Source organism: Procambarus clarkii, chromosome 22 (genome assembly GCF_040958095.1).
Source record: "Procambarus clarkii isolate CNS0578487 chromosome 22, FALCON_Pclarkii_2.0, whole genome shotgun sequence".
Taxonomy (NCBI): Eukaryota; Metazoa; Arthropoda; class Malacostraca; order Decapoda; family Cambaridae; genus Procambarus; species Procambarus clarkii.
In genome coordinates, this window is record NC_091171.1 from 23,809,455 (window position 1) to 23,824,173 (window position 14,719).

The following is a 14,719-nucleotide window of genomic DNA, read 5'->3' on the forward strand; positions in this document are numbered from 1 at the left end:
TGTTGTGGCTGTCGGAAAATCCGACACCATTTAATATATTATACAGATAATAGCTGTGTTGTATAAACAAGTTACCCATAGAAAACGTAACTTGTAGTGGAATTACCGTCTATAGAAAACGGGATATCATCACCACATACCATTATAAATTCACCAGCTATTTTGCTGGGAATTATTCTTAAATACATTAGTCTTTGGACTTTACCATCATAAAAACATCTTATATAAACTAACTTAATTATCAATATTAAAGTAGAGTAAATGTGACCCTTCTATCACTTTCTGAAATCTGGACAAAGTAGGCCAGGCGTGAGGGAGGAAGGGGGCAGCCATTGTTGTGTCACCTCCGAGACGTGTGGAGCAAATTCGGCTCCTATCATTCTGGACAATGTCGGCCAGTAACGTCAATAGTATGGAGTGTTAAACAGCCATTGTGTTTATATTGAGACCAGAGGCTCACACGGGAGCAAATTCGGCTTCTGTTAATTTTACTTGGACGTAGTGTCATGGAAACCAAAGGTACCATCTCCAACACGATGTCTACAATTCAAGTTAAGTGTCTATCCGAAACCCGTTTATCATTCATTTATGGCCATTAATGTCAGGATATAGGGTGACCCGGTTAGATCGCGAAATCGCCTCAAACTAAAGGTAATTAAGCCAGGTCTTCATGTTCCATGTACTGTATAGTGTTTTCTCTGATATAGCTTGTCATATATAGGATTCTGGCTTCACAGCTAGCGCACTTTTGACAGGTCAAGACGAGGAAGGAAGATTTGTGCACCAGTTACTGGGTGATATGGAAGCTACCTCAAAGAGGATAATTTGGTGTCTACACCCTAGTTATACCTGGTGGACTAACCTGCTGTACTATAAGATAAGGAACCTTTTCAATGTATGTAGTTAATTTTGTAGTTTGATTGGCTGCATATATATATAAACTATTAAACCCCCCCTAATGTGTAGAGGATCGATTTGTGAGATTATGAGATTATTGCAGAAATACAGTCCACTTATCATTATACAAATTGCTATCGAAGTATATAAATTAACGTAAATATAAATTCATATAAATTAAATAAATGTAAATCTCACAGGTCGGTTCCCACAGTGGCGTCTGCTGTGTGTGTTGTGGCGTCTGCTGTGTGTGTTGTGGCGTCTGCTGTGTGTGTTGTGGCGTCTGCTGTGTGTTGTGGCGTCTGCTGTGTGTGCTGTGACGTCTGCTGTGTGTGTTGTGGCGTCTGCTGTGTGTGTTGTGGCGTCTGCTGTGTGTGTGTTGTGGCGTCTGCTGTGTGTGTGTTGTGGCGTCTGCTGTGTGTGTGTTGTGGCGTCTGCTGTGTGTGTGTTGTGGCGTCTGCTGTGTGTGTGTTGTGGCGTCTGCTGTGTGTGTGTTGTGGCGTCTGCTGCGTGTGTGTTGTGGCGTCTGCTGCGTGTGTGTTGTGGCGTCTGCTGCGTGTGTGTTGTGGCGTCTGCTGTGTGTGCGTTGTGGCGTCTGCTGTGTGTGCGTTGTGGCGTCTGCTGTGTGTGCGTTGTGGCGTCTGCTGTGTGCGCGTTGTGGCGTCTGCTGTGTGTGCGTTGTGGCGTCTGCTGTGTGCGCGTTGTGGCGTCTGCTGTGTGCGCGTTGTGGCGTCTGCTGTGTGCGCGTTGTGGCGTCTGCTGTGTGCGCGTTGTGGCGTCTGCTGTGTGCGCGTTGTGGCGTCTGCTGTGTGCGCGTTGTGGCGTCTGCTGTGTGCGCGTTGTGGCGTCTGCTGTGTGCGCGTTGTGGCGTCTGCTGTGTGCGCGTTGTGGCGTCTGCTGTGTGCGCGTTGTGGCGTCTGCTGTGTGCGCGTTGTGGCGTCTGCTGTGTGCGCGTTGTGGCGTCTGCTGTGTGCGCGTTGTGGCGTCTGCTGTGTGCGCGTTGTGGCGTCTGCTGTGTGCGCGTTGTGGCGTCTGCTGTGTGCGCGTTGTGGCGTCTGCTGTGTGCGCGTTGTGGCGTCTGCTGTGTGCGCGTTGTGGCGTCTGCTGTGTGCGCGTTGTGGCGTCTGCTGTGTGTTGTGGCGTCTGCTGTGTGTTGTGGCGTCTGCTGTGTGCGCGTTGTGGAGTCTGCTGTGTGCGCGTTGTGGAGTCTGCTGTGTGCGCGTTGTGGCGTCTGCTGTGTGCGCGTTGTGGCGTCTGCTGTGTGCGCGTTGTGGCGTCTGCTGTGTGCGCGTTGTGGCGTCTGCTGTGTGCGCGTTGTGGCGTCTGCTGTGTGCGCGTTGTGGCGTCTGCTGTGTGCGCGTTGTGGCGTCTGCTGTGCGCGCGTTGTGGCGTCTGCTGTGCGCGCGTTGTGGCGTCTGCTGTGCGCGCGTTGTGGCGTCTGCTGTGTGCGCGTTGTGGCGTCTGCTGTGTGCGCGTTGTGGCGTCTGCTGTGTGCGCGTTGTGGCGTCTGCTGTGTGTTGTGGCGTCTGCTGTGTGCGCGTTGTGGCGTCTGCTGTGTGCGCGTTGTGGCGTCTGCTGTGTGCGCGTTGTGGCGTCTGCTGTGTGTGTTGTGGCGGCTTTTCTCAATATTTGTATGGTGTCTACTCTACCTGTTATTTTTAATGTATTTTCTAGCCGAAATGTTGGTTAATGGTGACCAGACCACACACTAGAATGTGAAGGGACGACGACGACGTTTCGGTCCGTCCTGGACCATTCTCAAGTCGATTGTCTTGTTAATGAGGCTGTTTGTGGTGGCGTCCTGAAGACCCGTGTATGAGGGTCAGACTCACCCGGCGGGTCCCCCCCCCCTCACTTGCCTCAACCTTTGTTCCAGTGCAGTTGAAGTAAGTCTATTGAGAAAATGAAATACATCTCAAAAGGATAATTTATTTATTTTTAATTGTCAAGGGAAAGCGCCAAGGCATTATGACTTTATAGCACTGGGAAAGGGTCCGGATAAGGATTTGGGATGGGACGGGGGGAAGGAATGGTGTCCAACCACTTTGACGGTCGGGGATTGAACGCTGACCTGCTTGAGGCGAGACCGTCGCTCTACCGTCCAGTCAAAGTGGCTGGGTTAGAGAGTACCTCAGGTTATTTCTATCCCCCGTGCCTTTCTTCCAGCGATACAATGGCTGCCGCCTTCCGCTACACATAAGGGGCATAACTGGCCGACCTCTCACGGTGTTCCAAGAGAGAGAGAGTACTCGACAAACATTTCTACAGGATACCTGATCAACCAGGCTGTCATTCACCCGCGTCCACCAGCCAGAAGGCCTGGTCAGAGACCGGGCCGCGGGGGTTTGTTGATCCTTGGAATCACCGTAAGGGTAAGATCTCCCTCCCTACCCCCTCTCCATTTTTTAACTCTTCCGGTGATTAAGCATCTCAAGCCCCTCTGTCATCGGGTACTTTACACTTGGGTCAAGACACTCCTAGATGAGCTCTTCTCCTTCACAAGATCACCACTAACAGCTTCAAGACAATCGCTCGACTGTCCATCACTCCCAAGGTTAGTCTGGGAGTCCGGGGCAGTGAGTGGGGCACGGGGGAGGGAGGGAGGGAGGGAGCAGGATAGGGAGAGGAGGAGAGGGGAATAGGGGAAAAAATAGGTGTGATAGGAGGAGAGGGAGAGAAGGTGGGGGAGGCGAGGGTGGAGCACCACACACGGGTGAAACAGTAACAGTGTCATCTCAAGATGACCACCTTCCCATGCCTTCACTCCTCCCCTCGCTCAAAAATTCAAAACTCCTTTTGTGAAACTTGAGAGAGGCAATACGGGAATGAAACGGGCACAAAAAGCTAAGTACTACCAGCCACCACATCTCTGCATGACTATATGGGAGACACGAGAGTGTATCATCAGGCCGAGGAAGTAAGTGAGAAGTCTCACACCGAACGTTAAGATGTTCGAGGATGTCAACAATAGATTTAACGACGTTACCCCAAAAAGAGCCGCTGTGGAGACCGAAGTCGCTAGACTAAAAGGTGGCCGGGAAGGGGGGTGACATGGTACACGTGGCTACACACAATGCTGAAGCAGGCTGCTTAGGTATTGAAAAATACCTATATGAAATACCCTGTGAAAAAAACACCGTCAAATACATTGTTACTGCGGTGTTCCACTTTCAGGCGCCTTTGGCGCCTCCCGTAATGACCCGAAGTGTGAATAAGTCCGCGGGTAACGCTGAGGTAACGGTAGCGAGGCTAAGGCTGAGGTAACGCCTCGTGGGGGAGAGTTGGCGACATTATTACTAGGCCTACTCCGCCCTGGCTGTCCTCCGCGCCGGTTAGGCAACCTTGAGCTAAACGGTGACCTCAAAACTGGTAACAGGTGTCGGTGCTTTTTATCTCAAGGTGGATTCTTTTTAAAAATGTTGATGAGATTCTTTTGATGTGAATGTTGTTCTCTAGACTTGAGAGAAGTCAGGATTTCACTGATTTCAGGATCTTCGTATATTGACAACAAAATTGTTGTCAAAGTTTCTAAATGAAACTTTCACCGCCAGATTTCACCAGCCTCGATATCTAGGTGCTTTGGTAATGTCGCTGCCGTATCACGCTCTCACTCGTCACAAATACCACAAGGAAAATAATAATAAACACAAGCTATCAGTTTTATCGTTTGTCGTTTTAGAAGGTGACGAAGAAGTTGGTGGTGGTACATGGGCACGGCGGGCAGCCGTGCCCTGGTCGTGCACATGGGGGGGGGGGTAGAGTACAGTACATGGGCATGCCCAAGTACAGACGTCCGTGCCCCAGCTGGGTATTAGCTAAAATAAACAAATCCACAAGTGCCGTGACGAGGGTTCGAACCTACGTCCGAGAGCATCCCAGACACTGCCTTAAACGACTGAGCTACGACATGGTAAAAAAAAAAGAACTGCAACGAGAAGTTCTACTGACCTTACAATATACGTAGGTTCGAACCCTCGTCACGGCCCTTGTAGATTTATTAATTTGAAGTATCACGCTATTGTGATTTGTGTGTGTAATTGGCTGAAATAGATTACCTGTTTTGTGTATCATGAGCACTATCTTGAGGTTATCTTGAGATGATTTCGGGGCTTTTTTTAGTGTCACCGCGGCCCGGTGCTCGACCAGGCCTCCACCCCCAGGAAGCAGCCCGTGACAGCTGACTAACACCCAGGTACCTATTTTACTGCTAGGTAACAGGGGCATAGGGTGAAAGAAACTCTGCCCATTGTTTCTCGCCGGCGCCTGGGATCGAACCCAGGACCACAGGATCACAAGTCCAGCGTGCTCTCCGTTCGGCCGACCGGCTCCTCACTAGGGCAACTACTGACCATCCCCAGGATGCAACTTGCAACAGCGGTCTATCTCTCGGATACTGGTTTACTGGTTTACTAGGTGAACTCGTCCAACAACCTGGTTGACCAGTCCAGCAACCAGGAGGCCTGGTCGAGGACCGGGCCGCGGGGACGTTGAGCCCCGAAATCATCGCAAGGTAAACCCGAGCATCAGGAAGTAAACTTTGTTCACAGGCTTCTCTCAGGTGTGTGGGTGTACTCACCTATTTGTGCCTGCAGGATTGAGCTTCTAGCTCTTGGACCCCGCTTTTCTAGCCGTTGGCTGACTAATGCAGTGACTCCTGGCCTATTTTCCCCTATCATAACTGCTTTTAAAGTTATGAATGGAGTTTGCCTCTACAACCTGCTTACGTCCTTCCATTTACTCATTACCCTTACGCTAAAAGAAAACTTTCTAACATCTCTAAGACACATCTGAGTCTCAAGTCTCAAGCATCTGAGTCTCAAGCTTCCATCCGTTCCCCCTTGTTCTGTTGATATTCGTTGTAAACAATCCCGTTTCAACCTTGTCAATTCCTCTAAGTATTTTATACGTCTGTATCATGTCTCCCCCCCTCTCTCCCTCCTCTTCTCTCACATCGTCAGGTTTAACTCCTTCAGTCTCTCTTCGTACCTTATCCCTCGCAACATTGGGACGAGTCTCGTTGCAAACGTCTGCACATTTTCGAGTTTATGTTTTTATTGTTTTGAGATGGCGGCTTCAAGATGGGGCGGCATACTCTAAGACTGGCCTCACCTAGGCGGTATATAGTGATGTAAAAGCCTTCTTATTCGGGTTTCTGAAGGATGTTCTGACTTTTGTCAGGGTAGAGTATGCGACTGACGTTATTCTATTTATATAACCTGGTCACTTAGTCATTCACTGTCATTTTCCTTCTTTTTATGGCTTTGTCGGAGTTGCGGTTGGCTCTTTGCTTTGGAGGCAATATTATTTTCATAGTTTTTTTCTGCCAATCTTCTTATGTTTGTGTAGTCATTCCTGGCCCTGTTGCATCTGTTCCGGTTTACCTCTGTCCTTTGTCTTCTGTATTTCCTCCACTCCCTCCTGCCTTTTTATTTTGCCTGCTGACACTGTCTATTGAACCACAGGTTATTAAGCCCTCCTAATTGTTTCCCTTAATGGTGGTATGACTCTCTCTCCTGCTTCTCTGCACCTCAGTTGGACTTTGTCGTCTTTTTCCTAGGCCGTCTTCCCTTTGAGTTCCTCCTCCCATTGTACACTTCCCAGACACTCTCTTACTTTCGAGAGAGAGAGAGAGGGAGAGAGAAGATTAAGCCACCCAAAAGGTGGCACGGGCATGAATAGCCCGTAAGTGGTGGCCCTTTTGAGCCATTTCAAGTATCAATAGATGATACTGGAGATCTGTGGAGGTGCGACTGCACCCTGCGTGACGGGAGATGTCTCCCGGACCAAGTGGTGACCAGATGGTGTCTTACTTTCATGTAGTCTCCTGTCTTATAGTCTACTCTCCCTTCCCCTGACTCCTTGTCTTATGGGCAGTGTTCCGAGTTGCATCATGTGGTGGAAGACCACGACACAGTGGTCGCTTGCTCCTAGCGGTGTTTCTCTCCCTTTCTCTTGTGTGTGTAGTTACCTAAGTGTAGTTACAGGATGAGAGCTAAGCTCGTGGTGTCCCGTCTTCCCAGCACTCTGTCATATAACGCTTTGAAACTACTGACGGTCTGTGTGTGTGTGCGGGTGTGTGCGGGTGTGTGCGGGTGTGTGCGGGTGTGTGCGTGTGTGTGTGTGTGTGTGTGTGCGTGCGTGCGTGTGTGTGTGTGTGTGTGTGTGTGTGTGTGTGTGTCCGTGTGTGTGTCCGTGTGTGTGTCCGTGTGTCCGTGTGTCCGTGTGTGTGTGCGCGCGCGCGTGCGTGTGCGTGCGTGCGCGCGCAGTCTGCCTACTGTTAATTACCCCTGACAATGAAATCATTGTAATGAATCTGTGACTCATTTGAGTATTAAGTTTTCACCTTTTTGCTAAATAGTTTGACTTTGTCCACCTCTGTCATTTCCTCTGAGAATTTTGTACGTGATCATGTCTCCCTTAATGTGTGTGTGTACGCGCGCGCGCATGCGTGTGTTAGCGGGAGGGAAAAGGGGGGGGGGGTTGTAATTATATTTTGATCATAATAATTCTCTATCGCAATTGCAGTTGTGAATGCGAGTTTAAACACAAAATATATTGAAATGATTAGTTAGGTTATCGAGTGATAAGATTAGAGGCGTGCCGCAAGGTTGACTAAGCAGGTCAATGATTACCAGATGGCGGCCTTATCGTCACTGTAATCTCTCTCGCCTGACCTTATAACAGGAAAGGAACCACGGATATTTGCAGCATTCCAGTGAAGATGACATACTTTGACAGTTTGCTATCGAAAAGGCCTACCGTGGGCACGGTACCCACAGGAGAGGGGGCACCGTGGGCACGGTACCCACAGGAGAGGGGGGCAGCGTGGGCACGGTACCCACAGGAGAGGGGGGCAGCGTGGGCACGGTACCCACAGGAGAGGGGGGCACCGTGGGCACGGTACCCACAGGAGAGGGGGGCAGCGTGGGCACGGTACCCACAAGAGAGGGGGCACCGTGGGCACGGTACCCACAGGAGAGGGGGCACCGTGGGCACGGTACCCACAGGAGAGGGGGCACCGTGGGCACGGTACCCACAGGAGAGGGGGGCACCGTGGGCACGGTACCCACAGGAGAGGGGGGCACCGTGGGCACGGTACCCACAGGAGAGGGGGCACCGTGGGCACGGTACCCACAGGAGAGGGGGCACCGTGGGCACGGTACCCACAGGAGAGGGGGGCAGCGTGGGCACGGTACCCACAGGAGAGGGGACACCGTGGACACGGTACCCACAGGAGAGGGGGGCACCGTGGGCACGGTACCCACAGGAAAGGGAGCACCGTGGGCACGGTACCCACAGGAGAGGGAGCACCGTGGGCACGGTACCCCACAGGAGAGGGAGCACCGTGGGCACGGTACCCACAGGAGAGGGAGCACCGTGGGCACGGTACCCACAGAAGAGGGAACACCGTGGGCACGGTACCCCACAGGAGAGGGGGCACCGTGGGCACGGTACCCACAGGAGAGGGGGGCAGCGTGGGCACGGTACCCACAGGAGAGGGGGGCAGCGTGGGCATGGTACCCACAGGAGAGGGGGCAGCGTGGGCACGGTACCCACAGGAGAGGGGGGCAGCGTGGGCACGGTACCCACAGGAGAGGGGGCACCGTGGGCACGGTACCCACAGGAGAGGGAGCACCGTGGGCACGGTACCCACAGGAGAGGGGGGGCACCGTGGGCACGGTACCCACAGGAGAGGGGGGCACCGTGGGCACGGTACCCACAGGAGAGGGAGCACCGTGGGCACGGTACCCACAGGAGAGGGGGCACCGTGGGCACGGTACCCACAGGAGAGGGGGGCACCGTGGGCACGGTACCCACAGGAGAGGGGAGCACCGTGGGCACGGTACCCACAGGAGAGGGGGCACCGTGGGCACGGTACCCACAGGAGAGGGGGCAGCGTGGGCACGGTACCCACAGGAGAGGGGAGCACCGTGGACACGGTACCCACAGGAGAGGGGGGCACCGTGGACACGGTACCCACAGGAGAGGGGGGCACCGTGGGCACGGTACCCACAGGAGAGGGGGGCACCGTGGGCACGGTACCCACAGGAGAGGGGGGCACCGTGGGCACGGTACCCACAGGAGAGGGGGGCACCGTGGGCACGGTACCCACAGGAGAGGGGGGCACCGTGGGCACGGTACCCACAGGAGAGGGGGGCACCGTGGGCACGGTACCCACAGGAGAGGGGGGGGGCACCGTGGGCACGGTACCCACAGGAGAGGGGAGCACCGTGGGCACGGTACCCACAGGAGAGGGGGCACCGTGGGCACGGTACCCACAGGAGAGGGGGCACCGTGGGCACGGTACCCACAGGAGAGGGGGCACCGTGGGCACGGTACCCACAGGAGAGGGGAGCACCGTGGGCACGGTACCCACAGGAGAGGGGGGGCACCGTGGGCACGGTACCCACAGGAGAGGGGGGCAGCGTGGGCACGGTACCCACAGGAGAGGGGGGCACCGTGGGCACGGTATCCACAGGAGAGAGAGCACCGTGGACACGGTACCCACAGGAGAGGGGGGCACCGTGGACACGGTACCCACAGGAGAGGGGGGCACCGTGGACACGGTACCCACAGGAGAGGGGGGCACCGTGGACACGGTACCCACAGGAGAGGGGGGCACCGTGGGCACGGTACCCACAGGAGAGGGGGGGCACCGTGGGCACGGTACCCACAGGAGAGGGGCACCGTGGGCACGGTACCCACAGGAGAGAGAGCACCGTGGGCACGGTACCCACAGGAGAGGGGGGGCACCGTGGGCACGGTACCCACAGGAGAGGGGGGCACCGTGGGCACGGTACCCACAGGAGAGGGAGCACCGTGGGCACGGTACCCACAGGAGAGGGGGGCACCGTGGGCACGGTACCCACAGGAGAGGGGGGCACCGTGGGCACGGTACCCACAGGAGAGGGGGGCACCGTGGGCACGGTACCCACAGGAGAGGGGGGCACCGTGGGCACGGTACCCACAGGAGAGGGGGGCACCGTGGGCACGGTACCCACAGGAGAGGGGGGCACCGTGGGCACGGTACCCACAGGAGAGGGGGGCACCGTGGGCACGGTACCCACAGGAGAGGGGGGCACCGTGGGCACGGTACCCACAGGAGAGGGGGCCACAGAGCAGCAGCAACACCACCACAACTTTTCCTGTTCACAACGAGCAGAGTTTTTATGAACGGAGTGATAGCAACCAGTACACAGGCCACGGCTGCTGTTATCTTAATTGTTATTGTGTTATCTTGGGAAGGGGGAGAGGAGGGAGGGTTATAGGGGAAGGGGGAGGGGGGTGGAAGAGGGGCAGTGTGTGCACTTAAAATAGGGATATACATGCCTTGGTGCAACCCTCCCTCTCCCCCTCCCTCCCTCCCTCTCCCCCTCCCTCCCTCCCTCCCTCTCCCCCTCCCTCCCTCTCCCACTCTCCCCCTCCCTCCCTCCCTCTCCCACTCTCCCCCTCCCTCCCTCTCCCCCTCTCCCCCTCTCTCCCTCTCTCCCTCTCCCCCTCTCCCCCTCTCCCCCTCTCCCCCTCCCTCCCTCCCTCTCCCTCCCTTCCTAGGCTACTTGTCACAGGTTGTAGAGTTCCTCCAGCTCCTCAGACAGCCCGTCCTCCAAAAATGGGAGGTAAATGTAACAGCACAAGTAAGTGTAATTATGTACTATTCCTAGCAGTCAGGAATTGTACTTACTTTCACTTAGTATTAAACCGTACTGTCAAATATATTGTGATTATTTCAGTTTACCTGAAAAAGCTGAATAAAAAACCACAACCTCACCTAACCTTCTTAGTGTTTGAAGATAAGCATTTCATGGCTTCTTAATTACAATTAGTACTTAACCTATAGCTAAATTGATATTACAGTTTTATAAAACTAATAAAACAAAACTAAAATATTTCAATGAATTGTAAAGTAATAAAGGATATTTTCAAATTTTGTATAAAATCTCTATTGTTTAACCCTTGTGTTGCTCAGGGCTAATTAGCATTTGTCACCCACAGGTGCATACCAAAAAAAATTAAAAAATTATTTTTTCTTCTTAATCTGTTAATTTGTGTTCTCTGTTCATGGGAAAAATAATAAAAAAATCGTGAGTCTAGTGAGTCCAGACAGTAAATGGTGGTCACACAGTCAGCAGACCATGCTACCTCCCTCCCCACCAAGATTACTCCTCCCTCCCCACCAAGATTACTCCTCCCTCCCCACCAAGATTACTCCTCCCTCCCCACCAAGATTACTCCTCCCTCCCCACCAAGATTACTCCTCCCTCCCCACCAAGATTACTCCTCCCTCCCCACCAAGATTACTCCTCCCTCCCCACCAAGATTACTCCTCCCTCCCCACCAAGATTACTCCTCCCACTATAGCGCTAATTATCACAACAATCCTGCTATTATCAGAATCCTGGTAATTTTTACAGTCAGGGGTCTTCTGTAATAATATCAACGCTAAATAATAGCATGAACATGTATATTATGGCACTTTTAGGCGATGCTGTGGTCACAAGCTGAACAGCAGTGCTGCGAGCTCATGCTGCGTGCGTCAGGCTTGGTGGCTCACTCGATACTGAGGCCCTCACACCCGGGAATTTGGCCCACGATTTAAAAAAAAAATGGCGTCTGTTTACAAGAGCCCTGATGAAGGTGAGGTGAACCCCGTGTATCCGCAGGCCGTTTAAATCTTGTATAGTACTCCAATACATCATATGATGGGATACACAATTCATAGCAAGTCACTCAACCCATCATATGATGTGTTGTGCAACTTAAGGGTTAATAAAATTGAAAAAGAAATTCCTGATATTTAAAACTTGTGTATAGCAAATTGAACTTGAAAACTTCATCCTAAAATTCTGAGTGTCTTAACAGAAAACGAGGAGAATAAATAGGGAGGTAAATGTAACAGCCCCATAAGTGCAATTATGTACTATGTATGACAGTCAGGTAATGTACTTATTACACTTAGTATTAAAACGCACTGTCAATTCGGAGGATGGGTTGCCTCAGATGGCGGGCAGGAATCATGGATGCATTGAGCATTTCCTCTCTGGATTGCCACACTAAGGCGTTGAAAGAGGAAACTGACGACTCTAGGGTCTCTAGTTGTTTTAATAAGCTTACAACCCAGATCCTTCAAAGAAAACTTGCAGCACGTTTACCCCAAGCACCAAGTGTCTCTGAGGCAATGGGGACAAAATTGTAGTGGTGATCAAGATCTCTGTATTTACGAGACTTGGCTGCTTCCCAGTGATTGGCAGCACTTCCTACCTGTGCAACGCTGAAGTCAACATAGGTGTTGGCTAAAGTTGAAACGCAAGTGTAGTCACACACCATTGTCACACACCAACGCAAGTGTCTACCATTCTTCTAAGGATTCATCGTGATCCCGTGTGGGCGACCGACCGGCTCATCAGAGTTGCGGGGCATTAGGTAACGAGGTTCTCTCTCTGCTGGACAACCGGCTGTGGTAAGGCTCCTCTTAATAATGTCATTAACCTCGCCTTGTCTTGCATGCCATCCTCCTGTCCTTTGGCAGAAAAGGCCGTACCTGTCGGCCACTACCTCGCCATATAAGATTACAAGAAGGTTGTAATTTTCTTGTAAGAAGATATAAAGAAGGTTGATAGTAGAAGATTAGACATCAGTGAGGCACTCTATATCAAGATATCTAGACCAGCACTCAACAACCAGCTAATACACAATTATACTCTATGGATATGAAAAAAAACTCTGGCAATCGAGCACAGGTAAATCCCGTCACCTGGTAGGTAGACAGTCGACCTGTGTGCCTCATTGTTCCATTCTCTGGTACTTGATACTTATTATCTTCTTGAATTGAATCTTAATAAATCGTAGCCCAGATGACCCGAGAGTGTAGGAGAGAAAATTGAAGAGCCTTATATAGGAGACTGTGGTGTGTGTAGCGTGTGAGGCCAGTAGCCTCGTAACCTGTGCTGCTACCCACTCTTCCTCCTCCCTAGGAACCCTAGTGGGTGCTTCTTCCACCCACTGGGCGCTCCTTGCACCCACTGGGCGCTCCTTGCACCCACTGGGCGCTCCTTGCACCCACTGGGCGCTCCTTGCACCCACTGGGGCGCTTTTTGCACCCACTGGGGCGCTTTTTGCACCCACTGGGGCGCTTTTTACACCCACTGGGGCGCTTTTTGCACCCACTGGGGCGCTTTTTGCACCCACTGGGGCGCTTTTTACACCCACTGGGGCGCTTTTTACACCCACTGGGGCGCTTTTTGCACCCACTGGGCGCTCCTTGCACCCACTGGGGCGCTTTTTACACCCACTGGGGCGCTTTTTGCACACACTGGGGCGCTTTTTACACCCACTGGGGCGCTTTTTGCACCCACTGGGGCGCTTTTTGCACCCACTGGGCGCTCCTTGCACCCACTGGGGCGCTTTTTACACCCACTGGGGCGCTTTTTGCACCCACTGGGGCGCTTTTTGCACCCACTGGGGCGCTTTTTACACCCACTGGGGCGCTTTTTGCACCCACTGGGGCGCTTTTTGCACCCACTGGGGCGCTTTTTACACCCACTGGGGCGCTTTTTGCACCCACTGGGGCGCTTTTTACACCCACTGGGGCGCTTTTTGCACCCACTGGGGCGCTTTTTACACCCACTGGGGCGCTTTTTACACCCACTGGGGCGCTTTTTGCACCCACTGGGCGCTCCTTGCACCCACTGGGGCGCTTTTTGCACCCACTGGGGCGCTTTTTTGCACCCACTGGGGCGCTTTTTGCACCCACTGGGCGCTCCTTGCACCCACTGGGCGCTCCTTGCACCCACTGGGCGCTCCTTGCACCCACTGGGCGCTCCTTGCACCCACTGGGCGCTCCTTGCACCCACTGGGCGCTCCTTGCACCCACTGGGCGCTCCTTGCACCCACTGGGCGCTCCTTGCACCCACTGGGCGCTCCTTGCACCCACTGGGCGCTCCTTGCACCCACTGGGCGCTCCTTGCACCCACTGGGCGCCGTCATTCCCTGGGTAGTGTGCCCCCAGGGTGGGCGGGGGAAACACCTCATGCTCTGCCCCCCCCCCCCCCCGCCCACTGCTCTAACTTGTGTGTTCCGGGTACTGTGGTGGTGTAGTGAAGGGCGCCGCCCTCCTGACGTCCTGTCTGTGGCCTCTGTCGTCAGTGTTGTTCCTCGACCTTGTTGTTAACCGTGTCGTCGTCATCTTCAGCATTATGTGCCTTTATCCTGAGCAGTTATGTTTCTGTTGCATCAGAAGAACATGGAAGAAAACGAGATGCTTTCGCTTCTAATTTTAATCTCATCCGTCATTAATATACGTATATTAATCCATCCGTATAACTGTTAGAACTGAGTGTGATTTGTAGTATTCGGTATTAATGTCGGAGTCATTTTATGCACATTGTCTTGTTTTCATTTATGTTATATTTGTACATAATGTTGATACCTGGAGGGTGGGGGGGTGGTATGTTGATACCTGGAGGGGGGGGGGGTATACGGGCGAGTAGCTTTTTTAAACTCAAGAACCAGATGGTTATCTTCCTCCAGCCAACCACAAGTGTACTAACCACGAGACGGCTAAACCAGCTCTTGTGTGCAGCACACACACAGCAGCCGCTCTGGAATTCCTCTGATTCCCCAGGAGTGTTTTGAGTGATGTTTTGCAGCGAGGGAGCTGACAGTGCGCGTTGTTCGCGGGCAAGAAGACTCGCACCGTTGATGTGTTGAGGTGCAGGGCAAGGGGGGGGGCAAGGACCTCGTCCTCCTGCCCCCCCGCGCGCTGCTCCCTGAGTACTCCACAGTGTGGTGTTGGCGAGGCTCGCCATGCAGCCTTTAGGATGCA